Raw genomic sequence first — 12,730 nt, forward strand, 5'->3', positions numbered from 1 at the left:
ACTCATCCTGGTAGATCCTTTTTTTTTTTTTTCTTTTTGTTTTTTACAAACTAGAAAATTTGCCTCAGGCCACCCCACTCACAGGTGCCAGAGCTGGGATCCAAACCCATCCGTCTGGCCCCAGAGCAGGAGCTCCTCCCCAGCACTGCCCCCTCCTGTCTCTGGCCTCTGGGCAGCTCTTTGTTTGAGCTGAAACAAGAGAGCAGAGGATTGTCCCCTTGATCAACAAAGGAACGTGCGTGTCCTCAGACTCAAACCCGTAGCCACTCGGGGCAGAGATGGAATCGCGGATAATGAGGGCTGACTGCACTGGTGTCCTCTGTCCTCTGTGTTTCTGGTGACCCCAAAGTTAGTTCTAAAGGCGTGATGGACCCAAAGAGATTTAGGTCTACAGACTCTCGGGAGGGCTGGCGGAGGGCCGCCAGAGGGCCATGGGAGTCCCGGGCACATCACTGTCCCCGTGGCCCAGAGATGGGAAGGCTGCTGCCTCTGCCACGAGTCCTACCATTATAACTGCTGCTTCCGCCCCCAAACTGGTGACCAGGCTCTGGGAGGCTCGGTCCTCCCCCTGCTGTGTCTCTAAATCTTGCAACTGACAGATACCATTGGAGGAAACTTTGCCTGGGCCACCTCATCTGCTCTCTGGCTTCCAGTCTCTTCCTGTTCCAAGATACTTCTTTTTTTTTTCTTCTTTTTTCATTTTGTTTTTTTTTTTCTCCAAGATACTTCTGGCGCCCAGGGTTGCAGGTCTGGACTCTCCCATCTCAGATGTCCCCCTTCCAAGTTCACATACTCCATGTGACATTCTGTACCCAAATGCCCCTCTCCCCCAAGCCTCTGCCACAAGGTCCCCTTACCCAGAATGCCCTTCTCTTGTCACCATGGCCACCATTCTGGTCTCCCAGATGACCCTCTGTCAGGCTCTGCTGGCCCACCTTCCCTCTCTGGCTTACAGGCCCGGGAAAGGGAGAGAGAGGCCAAGCAACCCTGCGGCTGAGACCTCTGGCCATGAATTTTCAGGAAGTGAGGAGGGGTCCGGCAGGGGGAGGGAGGCCCGGGGTAGTGGTGGGGAGAGGGAAGGGAAGGGATGGGTCCTGACCTCTGACCCCTCCACCCAGAATGCGACCCTGGCCATAGCCGTATTCACCATCCTCACCTCCATCTACTTCTTCAACAAGGTGAGCGGGAAGAGGGCGGGGGTCGCAGGCTAGATCTCCGGGCTCTCTTCCTGTCCCACGTTTCCGTGTATCTCTCTGTCTCTTTTCCTCTCTTAGGCTCAGCAATGAGAAGACACAGGACCCCTAATCCAAGAGCCCTGCCTCTGCCCTGACCGTGACTGTGGCCTCTGAGACCAAATAAATGTGACTGAATCAGCACACCCTGCTCTATCCCACCACCCCAGCAGGCACACAGCCTCGGGCCAACTCTGTCTGAGGGCCAGGCTTCTGGGTCAGAGACAGGAGGCCCGCACTCCTGGGTCTGGGGAAGGTGAAGACTAGGGGGATAGACTATCAGGTTTGAGGCTAGGTGCCCAGAGACTGAGCTGTGTTTTGAGGGGGGCGTAGTCTGTCAGGAGCGTTTAGAGAGGGGGAAGGACATTCCAACTTTGAGTGCAAAAACACAGACAGGAGAAGAAGCAGGGATGACTCACCACCTGGTACCAACACAAACCGCTGTGTATTTCAGATTTATTCCTTCTCTCTGAGTCTTGGTTTTCTTCTCAGTCAGACAAAGGTGAAAATCTTGGACCAGTGGGCCCCAGAAGGCCGTGGCAAGGACAGCCTGAGATCAAAGATGCGAATGGAATTTGCAAGTTGCAAAGGTCTGTAGTGATGTCTTCATTGCTATATTGTATCAACACATCTTTCTCTTTTCTTAGCAAACTCCTATTCAGCCTTCAATACCTACTGTAAATGCCCCTTACTTATAAAAGTGTCCAGACCTCCAGATATACAGTCAGTTACCAGCTCCCTCACTAGCCGCCTCCTTCCCACTCCCTGTCTCCATCCCCAGTAGGTGGAATGCCATGGGTGACACCCCAGCCTTTGGTCAAGTTTCATCCATTTTTCTCATCAGACAAACAATTTCATTTCACCTCAAGATCTGAAAAGGCAGCTTCTGAGTAGGGTGACTGAACATCCTGGGTTTCCTGGGAAAGGCCTAGAAAATTCCAATTAGAAACGAATTTATAGTTTCACTGTAATTTTAATTTGTAATAGTGTCCTCTTTAACTCTTCTAAGCGTCCTGATTTAGAAGACAGTCTTACTTATAGGAGACCTTGGTTACAATGCTAAGAATAACCACACAGGGGCGGTGTTGTACTATGTTCCCAGCCAGAAGTTGGTCAGCCCCGCTCTAGCAGGGAAGTCGATTTCCGCAAAACAAGAATTCCGAGACCTGAGCCGGGTAAGCGGTCCTTGAGGCTTAGTCCCCTCTCCCAGGGGCCTTCCTCTCTCCCTGGACCATAGCCGCGCCCCCTATCTCTCTCCTTCAGTCTTCACAGGGGTCATTCTACAAGCAGAGGTGACCTATCCTTCCCTTGGCTCCCCGGCACCCCTGGGACAAGAGTCCCAGCCCCTCAGCCTGGCATAGGAAGCTGTGTTTTGGGGTTTGTTTGTTTGTTTTTGGCTGCGATGTGTCTTCTTTGCTGCACGTGGGCTGTGGGCTTTCTCTAGTTGCTGGAAGCGGGGGGTTCCTCTTCATTGTGGTGCACGGGCTTCTTACTGCGGTGGCTTCTCTTGTTGCAGAGCACGGGCTCCAGGCGCGTGGGCTTCAGTAGTTGTGGCACGTGGGCTCAGTAGTTGTGGCTCCCGGGCTCTAGAGCGCAGGCTCAGTAATTGTGGCACACAGGCTTAGTTGCTCCGCAGCATGTGGGATCTTCCCGGACCGGGGCTCAAACCCATGTCCCCTGCACTGGCAGGCGGATTCTTAACAACTGTGCCACCAGAGAAGTCCTGGAAGCTGTGTTTGACCTGACGCCCTCCCGTCTTTTTCTTTTTTTAATCGCACCCACCTCTTACGCCCCCTCTGTAGTATATCTTAACGTATGTAACTCACAGATGGTTTAAAGAAAAAAAAGCCGCACCCCAGGGTCTTTGCACATGCTGTACTCCCTGCCCGGAGTGCCCTTTCCCTCCTCTATTGTGTGTCAGCTCCACCTGGAAGGCTTCCTAAAAACCTCTCCCAATCAGAGTCAGCCTCCCTGCCTCTCTTCGCCTCCCCGCCACTTCCTCCCCACCCTTCTTGGCTGTGACTGGGAGCCTAAGGCAGGGGGTGCACAGAATAAATCTGACTTCTGCTGGACCCCCAGCTTGGGTCTTGGCTATCAACGTTTGGAAAACAAACAAATATTGACAAAGAAATCGATCTTTGCGTCCCTCCTCCCCACTCCCACCTCCAGGGTTTTCAGCCCTTGAGTGCTGGGTTTCTCAACCCCCTGGGAGCTACCAAGGTTGCATTTGCACAGCCACAGGCACTTGGAGATGGGTGGGGCTCAGCCCGCTGCCCGTGGGACTTCCTGGCAAGCTTTGGAAACTCCCAGAGCCCAGCTCTACCCTAGGCCACTTAAACCACAACACCTGGGGATGGGCCCTGGGCACTGATTTGGAGTTTAAAAGCTCCTCCGGAGATCCTGATGTGCAGACAGGGTCAAGAGGCATCTGCTATAATGCATTTTCCAAAGACCGAAGAGATAGATTTTCCCCCTTGGAGCTTAGTGCATGTCTGAGGTAGCGCCACGGATACATCAAACGACTCAGAACGTGGAGCAAAAATTAACCTTTAGTTGGGAAACATTTGGGAGTTTGAAAACCAAAGATGACCAACAACATCCTTTTCCAGGGGCGGGGGCATGGTTAGGAGGCACGTGCGTATTTCAAAAGGCAGCAAGACAAGACGAATGATAGCCAGTGTCCTGGAGACCCAGAACATCCGGTGGCCAAGTACTGTCCTGTGTTACTCGGTTCCACCTGCAGGGACCACGGCATCCCAGCGTGCATGAGACTTTCCTGGTTTTAGCTCCGAAAGCCCCATAGCCCAGATATTGTATTGCTAAGTCCTGGCATAACCAGGACGGTTGGCTGCAGGTTCCTAGCCCATGTCTATAGTCGTGTCTTTAGATCCAGGCCCATGTCTGTCTGTATGTCTGTCTGTCTCTCCCTGTCCATCTGTCTCTCTCCCCACTCATTCTCCTCTCCTTCAGTCAGAGTCTAGTTCCTTTCCACCTCCTCCTGGGTCTTTGTCTCTGTATCTTTTCCTGTCTTGTCTCCCACTTGGTCCCTCCCGGCAGCCTGACCTGTCTCTCGCGTCCCTTCCCTGCCTTGGCCTCCGTCTGCCACCGCGTCTGTGTGATGCTGTCACGTCTGCGTCGGTGCCCGTTTCTCCCTCTCTGCATCTCTTCCTTCACTTGGCCTGCTTTCTCTTTGCATCCTTTTTCCCCATTCTCTGGGCCCCTGCGCCCCACCCCGGGTCCCTGTCCCCGTCTCTAAATTTCAGTCTCTCTCAGCATCTCACATTCTCTGGAGTTTGATAAGGTGGGAGACCCCCCCCCACACTCTCCCTAAATGTTCCCAACCCCGCCCCCCAGGAATTTCCCTCCCGGTCCCCGCAGGACACCTGGGCCTCCCTCCCCAGTGCCAGACCCCACCCGTCCCCCCTCAGACTACCCCACTTGGCGGCACCAGAGGACCCGCCCAGCACAGGAGCTGCCTGAACGCCTGGTCCTCTCACATCCCCACCAGCATCAACAGAAGCAGCAGGGGGAAGGGAAACCAGCAGAGAAACAGCACGGCCCCCGTGGCTGTGGCACCCCCAGCAGCCGGGGCCGCCCTGTGAGCCTCGCCAGCTGCAGCCTGGCCTTCAGGAGGCTGTGGAAGGCACTCAGCACTGCCAGTGCACCCCAAAGCTGAACGCCCGCTGACTCAGTGCAGGGCTGGAGGATGAAGATGGCTGGGCAGGCTCCCCGACAGGCGTCTTGTTAAAAGCGTCGGCCCGGTTCACCTGGCCCCTCAGGGTTCACAGGGCTGATGTGCCCAGGACCAGAAGAAGGAGCCCAAAACCCCCGGCCCAGAAAACTGCCCTCCAGGCTGTGCGATGGTTCTGTGCCCAGGTGGGCTGGAGCGCAGAGGTGCAGCGGTCGGCGGCCGCACGGGTCAGCGGGCCGCCACTGGCGTAGAATGTCAGGAAGACGAGGCCGGGGTCCAGGTGGTAGAAGATGCCACCCAGGGGCCAGCCGGGGAGCGTCCAGGTGAGGGGCAGGGGCAGGAGAACAGTGAAGGCGGCATCGGCCATGGCCTGGTGGCCAAACCAGTCTGCGGACAAAGGGGGAGGCAGGGGGGCCCTGCCCCTTGGATCACCAGGAGGTAGGAGATGAGGGCGGCCAGGGAGTAGAGGAGGAAGAGGGTCGTCCCCGGTGGGCACAGGGCTCCAGCGGGTGACGGCTGCCAAGTCTCCAGAGGGTCCTCCAAGGGCTTGATGATGCTTTTGGGAACCACAGGCCTCCACGCTAGCAAGTCCCACACCCCGCCCCCCACCAACTTCCCCGTGTCCTCCATCTCAGGGACGGCCCCCCCGTCCACCCAGACCCGGGGCGCTGTCCTCTCTCCCTTGCTTCCCCTCACCTCTCACAGTCTCGCTCTGATCCTCTCTGCCCCGTCCCCGTCGCCCTGGTCCCGTGCAGGCCTTCACCTCACCTGGCTGGACCCTCAGCCCAGCCTCCTCCCAGCCCTCCCTGCCTCCAGTTATCCCATCCAGTGCAGAGCAGACCTACCCCTCCCCTGCTCACAGGCCTCCCATGGCTCCCCAGTACCCCTGGCCAAAGTCCCGGCCCCTCAGCCTAGAGTGGAGACCCTGGGAGGTCTGAGCCTCCCTCCTCTGCACCCCTTTTCCTGTCCTTAATGCATCATCGCATCAAACCACTCCCAGAACTAGAGGCTTGCTCCAGCCTTGTGCACTTCACCCCTGGTATTCTCCAACCTCTCAGGAAGCCCGTATCTTTCAAGGACTGCAGGATCCTGGCTGTGCCAAGCCCCACGAAGTGACTACTCTTATTTTTTTTAATTATTATTATTATTTATTATTATTATTTTTTGGCCGTGCTTTGCGGCATGCAGGATCTTAGTTCCCTGACCAGGGATCGAACCCATGCCCCCTGCATCGGGAGCGTGGAGTCTTAACCACTGGACCGCCAGGGAAGTCCCGAGGTGGCTACTCTCACAGCTCCACTTTTCAGATGGGGAAACTGAGGCTCAGAGGAGGAGACTCACTTGCTCAAAATCAAAGCAGACAAAAGAGAGACCAAGCCTGGATTTGCACCTGTATCTGTGACCTCAGAGGCCGGGATGTTAACTCGGGGGTCCTGATCTGTTTGCGGGCCTCAGTTTCCCCACTCTGTTTCCTTGTTATCCTGAGCCCACCAGCAGGTGGGAGGCAGGCGTCTTCCAGGGCGTCTGAGCAGGAGCGGGAGGCCTGGTCTCCCCTGGAGGACCCAGGATGGGGAGGCTCACAAGTGGCTAGAAATCAGAGAGCTGGAAATCAGAGGGGCCACCACACAGGGTCTGAGCATGGGCCTCAGTTTCCCCATCTGTGAACCGAAGGATCAGCTTGTTTGCTTGGGTGCTGTCTTCCCATCGCCCCCAGGATGAGGTCTGAGCTCCTCAGCCTGGCATTTGCAGTCCTAGCTTTTGGGGCTCCACCCACATCACCAGTTGCCTAGCTCACCACTTCCCTTCCTTCTGCTCTGGAGTTCCTAGAACAAGCCACATGGTTTCATGCACACATGCACACACCCAGCCTTTGTCCTTGCCATTTCCTCTTTCTGGACTTGACCCTATTGTTCCAGCCAACAAACTCCTACTCAAGCTTCAGAACCCGACTGAGTGCCACCCTCCCCAGAAACCCTTCTCTGACTATGACACACCCCACCAGACTAAATCAGGTATCACCTTCATTGCATGTAGGGTCTCTGAGAGGTTCATGCTAAGCTAAGGGCAGGAATGAAATGTCAACTATGTATGGGGCAACGTGCTATGACCTTCACATGCATCATTTTAATTTATTCTTCCAAGAACCCTGTGAGGACAATACTATTGCTGTCCTCATTTTATCAAGGGGGAAAGCTGAGGCAAACTTAAATAAATGAGCCATTCAGTAAATGAAACAACTCAGAAAAGAATCCAGGTTGACCGACTCCAGAATCTGAAGTCTTAACCATTGTATTATTTTGCCTAAACAAAATTTTTTTTTTGATGTGGACCATTTTTATTGAATTTGTTACAATATTGCTTCTGCTTTATGTTTTGGTTTTTTGGCCCTGAGGCATGTGGGATCTTAGCTCCCCGACCAGGGATTGAACCTGTACCCCCTGCATTGGAAGGTGAAATCTTAACCACTGGACTGCCAAGGAAGTCCCAACAAAGACGTATTGAATGAATAAATGCATGAATCATCCTTGAACAACCAACCCACACAATGCCTCAGGACATGTTTGTAAAGTGAATGAATGTATTCCCATCTTTACCTGGCAAACTTTACTCATACATTAATTCCCAATGCAAATGCCCCCTCCTCCAGGAAGCCCTCCCTGACTTTTCCAGGCCTAGTCCTTCTACAGTCCCTCTTCCTCCCTCGGATCCCCTCCAGACTGGAACTGTCTGTGCCCTATTTATCTCCTATACCAGCCTGGGAGCCCCTGGAGGGCTGATTCATATCTGTGTCCCCAACATCTCCCAGCTCAGGACCAGGTCACATGAGACCTCAGGACGTATTTGCATGCACAGCTCATGGTCTGGTGACAGATCAGGAGGAAGAAGAGACTAAAACCCAATGATGAGGAAGACATGCAAAACCTCAGGGTGGTCCTCCAGAAAAGACATGGCTGGAGCTTCAGGACCTAGAGCAGACTGAGTGAGCACTATACCAGGAGTCCAGAGACAACCCACCTCCTCGTATGACCAGATCCCTCATGTCTGAGCTCCAGTTTTCTCAGCCGGAGAACAAGGGTCCATGGACAAATTGGGTAGTGAATAATGAGCACATCGCAGACTGCCATATTGGATCCTCCCAAGGGCTCCCCATCACCCTCCGCACCCCCCATTCCTCCCACCTCTAGGCCTTTGCACCCGCTGTGCCCCCTGCCTGGAGCGCCCTTCCCCACACCTCTTCCTCACATCACTCAGGTCTCTGCTAACGGTTGCCTCTTTCAAGCGTCTAAACCCCTCAACACTCCTCTCCCCTTAATCCTCCTGCTTTCCTCTCCATAGCACTGATGATCATGCATTGGTTTTTAAAATTGTAATTGTTTAATTGTCTGTCTGCACCCCTCCCCGCACCCCACCCCAATGCTGTAACAAAGGAATTCCATAAGAGTAGGGATTTTCATCCTAAAACAGTGCCTGGCACATAGTAGGTGCTCAATAAATATTGTTGAATAAATGAATGAATAAATGTGAGTAGGGAACCCCACGCCCACTGTAGTAGGCAGATGAATGGCCCCAAAGATGTCCACGTCCTCATTCCGGAACCCGTGGGTATGTTACCTTACATGGCAAAGGGGAATAAATGTCTCAGATAGAGTTAAGGCTTCTAGTCAGATGACTCTAAAATAGGGAGAGAAGCCTGGATTCTCCAGGTGGGCCCAATATAGTCACAATATAGGGATTCTGATATGTGGAAAAGGGAGGCAGAGAGAGATTTGAAGATGCTACCTGCAGGGCAATTCCCTGGCAGTCCAGTGGTTAGGACTCCTTGCTTTCACTGCCATGGCCTGGGTTCAATCTCTGGTCAGGGAATTAAGATCCCACAAGCCGCGTGGCGTGGCCAGAACATAATAATAAATATATAAAAGAAGATGCTACCTTTGGGATTTGAAGATGGAGGCAAAAGCCATGAGCTGTGAAGCGGGGACAGCCTCTAGGAGCTGGGAAAGGAAAGGAAAAGGATTCTCCTCTAGAGCCTGGTGACACCCATCTAGGACCTCTGACCTCCAGAATCATGAGATAGATGTGTGTTGTTTGCAGACACTAAGTTTGTGGGAATTTGTTACGCCAACCATAGGAAAATAATACACCCATTTTATAGACCAGCCATTTGGAGGCTCTCTGAGGGCCAGGCACCCAATTGCTGAGTTTGCCCCCTCAGTAAGAGGTGGTAGGAAGTTGGGGACAGGCCTCAGAGAGAGGAGCATCTGGACCCAGAATGGCCAAAGGAGAGGCATGGAGGGAGGGGTCAGGCTGTGGTGGGAGGGATGGGGCTGGCTGTGGGGAAAGAGGGGATGCGAGTGCTCCGCTCTGCCAGGCTTATCTTGTGGCTCCTGTGGGCTTCAAAGTACCCACAACCGGGAGGCGGAAGGAGTAGCAGGGGATCCCACATTAGAGCCCATTACCAGCCTCTCCCTCCCTCCACTCCCTCCAGCCCTGTCTGTCCCTCTCTCTCTTCTCCATACCCACCGCCTGGTCCCTACTCAGGCCTCCTCCTCTTTCCCTGGACCCCTCCCCCCTCCCAGCCGCCTTCTGGTCTCTGTCCACCCCCACGGGGGCCCCAGAGGATTCTTTCTACACCCAGGGTTAACCCTATCCCTCCCCTGCTCACACACCTCCCATGGCTCCCCAGTGCCCCCGGACTAAGACCCAGCCCCTCAGCCTGGCGTTCCACTGTCACCCATCAGAGCCCTCTATTTCACCTCCCACGGCTTCACCCTAAAGCTCTGGGTGCCACACACCTGGTACCTGCTCTGTCGCAGCCATGACCACCTTGGTTCTCACTGTCTGTGTCCGTCTCTGCCACCAGTCTGCAGCGTCTTTGAGATCAGGGTTCTGGTCTTACTCCTCCGGGGTCCCCGGCATCACCCACCACAGGGGAGGCACGTGGTGGGAGGGTCCCCACTTTCGAGTGAATCATTTAACACTCTAGAAACCCAGGTCTTGGTCCGCGTGAGTCTGAGGGGTGTAGGGCAGCACATCATTCGTTACAGTCCATGTCCCAGGCATGGAGGACCCAGAAACAATGATACAGGCAAGGGTGTAAGGCTGTCACGTTGCCTTCCCTTCATTTTATTCCACACAAACAAGGATGGGGACCGGGAGATCCAAGCACAGCTCACCGTGACATCCAAGGTGCTGAGTTTGAATCCGGATCCTGACACCTTGACCCCGGCTGGGACTCCGGGTAAGTCTCTACCCCAGTAAGGCTGCGTGAGAATTTGAAAGCGTGCGGGTGCTCAGTCAACAGGAGTAGAACCTATGACTTTGCAGTCGCAGGGGGAGGGTTTCAGGTGTCAGGGGGTGAGGCGTCTCATGACAGCTATTTTCCGACATTTGATGACAGTCTGTCTGTCCCCCGCGGCTGGGAGCATCTCAAACCAGGCCAGGTTCGGGGCGCCGCCTTTCCTCTCTCCTTGCTGAGACAAACAGAGGTAGTGATTAAGAGCGCGTAATTGCCTCCCTCCTGCCTGGGAGGTAAATACCTTTCTGTAGGATCCTACCGTTCAGGACTGTCTTTCCTAGGCTGTGAGCTGCGTGAGGGCAGAGGCTGTGTTCTTGTCAGGAACGCTTGAATCCCTACTTTGTGCTCGGTCAGTACTATGTAGGGACAGAGTACGACGTGGAGGTGGAGGCTGTGGACCCTGAAGGCTAGAGAACGTCAGCCCCTCCCCCCGTAATATTGGTCCCGTCCTCTCGAATGTCGGCCCCGCCCAAGGAATTTCTGTGCCTCCAAGGTGGGGGGTCTTTGTCTCCTTCACCTTTTATCTTTAGTGACTAGAACCACGCCCTTCACCTGACAGGCACTCAATAAACGTAATTGGATGGATTAGCGCAGTCAGACCGCTCAAGTCTTGACTACCACTCACTCGCTGTGTGACCTTTGGTAAGTGACTTTACCTCTCTGAGCTTCAAGTTTCCTCATCAGTGGGCATAATCGTACTACCGCCCTCATAGGGTGGAGATGTGGAGTTCACACGTTTATAAAGCTCTGGACAGGACCTGGTGCCCAGGACACGATCAATACTTGTGGGCTGTCCTTATGGGATGAATGAAGGGGTGAATCGCCTTCTTAGATTCTCATAGAAGTCTTATTAGAGAAGGATTTTCAGTCCCTAGTTGGTAGAGTAAGAATTCGAGGGTTAGGGCATCGTCCACCTCCCCCCCCCCCCACCCCCTTCACAGAGGCTGATCAAGGAAATGCTGATTCCCGCGCTGGGCCACGCGGAGAGGCTGCTGTCTCTCTGGGTCTCAAAACCCACCTCACCAACCATGCGAGGCTCTCCCCAATCAAAGACTACGATCTCCCCAGGAGAATCCTGAAGCGGCTGTGAAAACCACAGAGTCTCCTTGAAAGACTGCTTAACCAAATTCATTAGAAAATCAATGCAAATTAAAAACCTCACCGGGATCCCACTAGTCACCTCTGAGAAGGCGGAGATCAAAGAGTCTGACATCGCGGTTGCGTTGCGTTGGCGAAGCTCTGGGAAACCGCCTTTCGGAGCTCCCTGTGGAGGAGTCTAGCAACATCTAACACGCCCTCTGACCCTGCCAGTCCCCGAGGAAAGATCTATTCTAACTGATGACAAGACTGATAATAGCAAATACGTCACACCTCCGAGGTGCCAGGTACGAACTAAACGCTTTATCCACATGAATACACGTAATCATCCCAGTGACTCTTTGAGGGAGGTGCTGTTATATCTCATTTCACTTAGGTGGAAACTGAGGCATAGAGAGTGAAAGCAACTTGACAGGTGTCACCCAGCTATAAGCAGCTGTCATGCCATTCTGCCTTCTTGGAGTGTTCACCAAAGTACACAGGTACAAATGTAAAAGGATACTATTGTTGGAGAGGCAGAGAGAACAGCTTCTTTATACTATCCACTTTTTGTTGTTTTTATTAAATTCCTCATTAAAATCTGTCCATGAGGACTTCCCTGGTGGTGCAGTGGTTTAGAATCTGCCTGCCAATGCAGGAGACAGGGGTTTGATCCCTGGTACGGGAAGATCCCACATGCCGTGGAGTAACTAAGCCTGTGCGCCACAACTACTGAGCCTGCATGCCACAACTATGGAAGCCCATGTGCCTAGAGCCTGTGCTCCACAACAAGAGAAGCCATTGCATGAGAAGCCCGTGCATCGCAAGGCAAAGAGTACCTCCTGCTCGCCGCAGCTAAAGAAAACCTATGCACAGCAACGAATACCCAATGCAGCCAAAAATAAATAAATTTTTAAAAAGTAAAAGTACTTTCCTTTAAAAAATATCTATCCATGCTTTCTTTCAAATTTTAGTGCGCTTACATTATTGTTCTTTTTCTAGCCTCTTGAATTGTTTTTGCTCATCTCCTTTCATGTGAGCATTTTTTCCGAATTAGCATCTGAAGCTACAGCTCTTCCTCAGAGTATAGCTTTGGCCCCACCTCACAAGTTTTGTTGTGTAGTGTGCTCATTTCTAAATGAATGGCACTCCAGTTTTATTCTTCCATTTAACCCAAGAGTTACTTAGAGAGTGTTTTGAAATGTGCAAAACAAGCTGAGTGTCTGTGGTTATTCTTCGTTATTAATTTCTAATTTTGAATGTGGCCTGTATTATTTCTGCTTTTGGCAATCAACTTGTGCTGTGTTTCTGACCCATAGTCTATTCTTGGGAAGGGGGGAGAATATCATTGCAGGACTCTGATTTTCTTTTAATGCTATAAAGTTCATTATTGGCACAACTAGGAAATTTTGAATTTGGATTGTTTATTAGATA

The sequence above is a fragment of the Grampus griseus genome (genome assembly GCF_964374135.1).
Source record: "Grampus griseus genome assembly, chromosome: 19".
NCBI classification, from domain to species: Eukaryota; Metazoa; Chordata; class Mammalia; order Artiodactyla; family Delphinidae; genus Grampus; species Grampus griseus.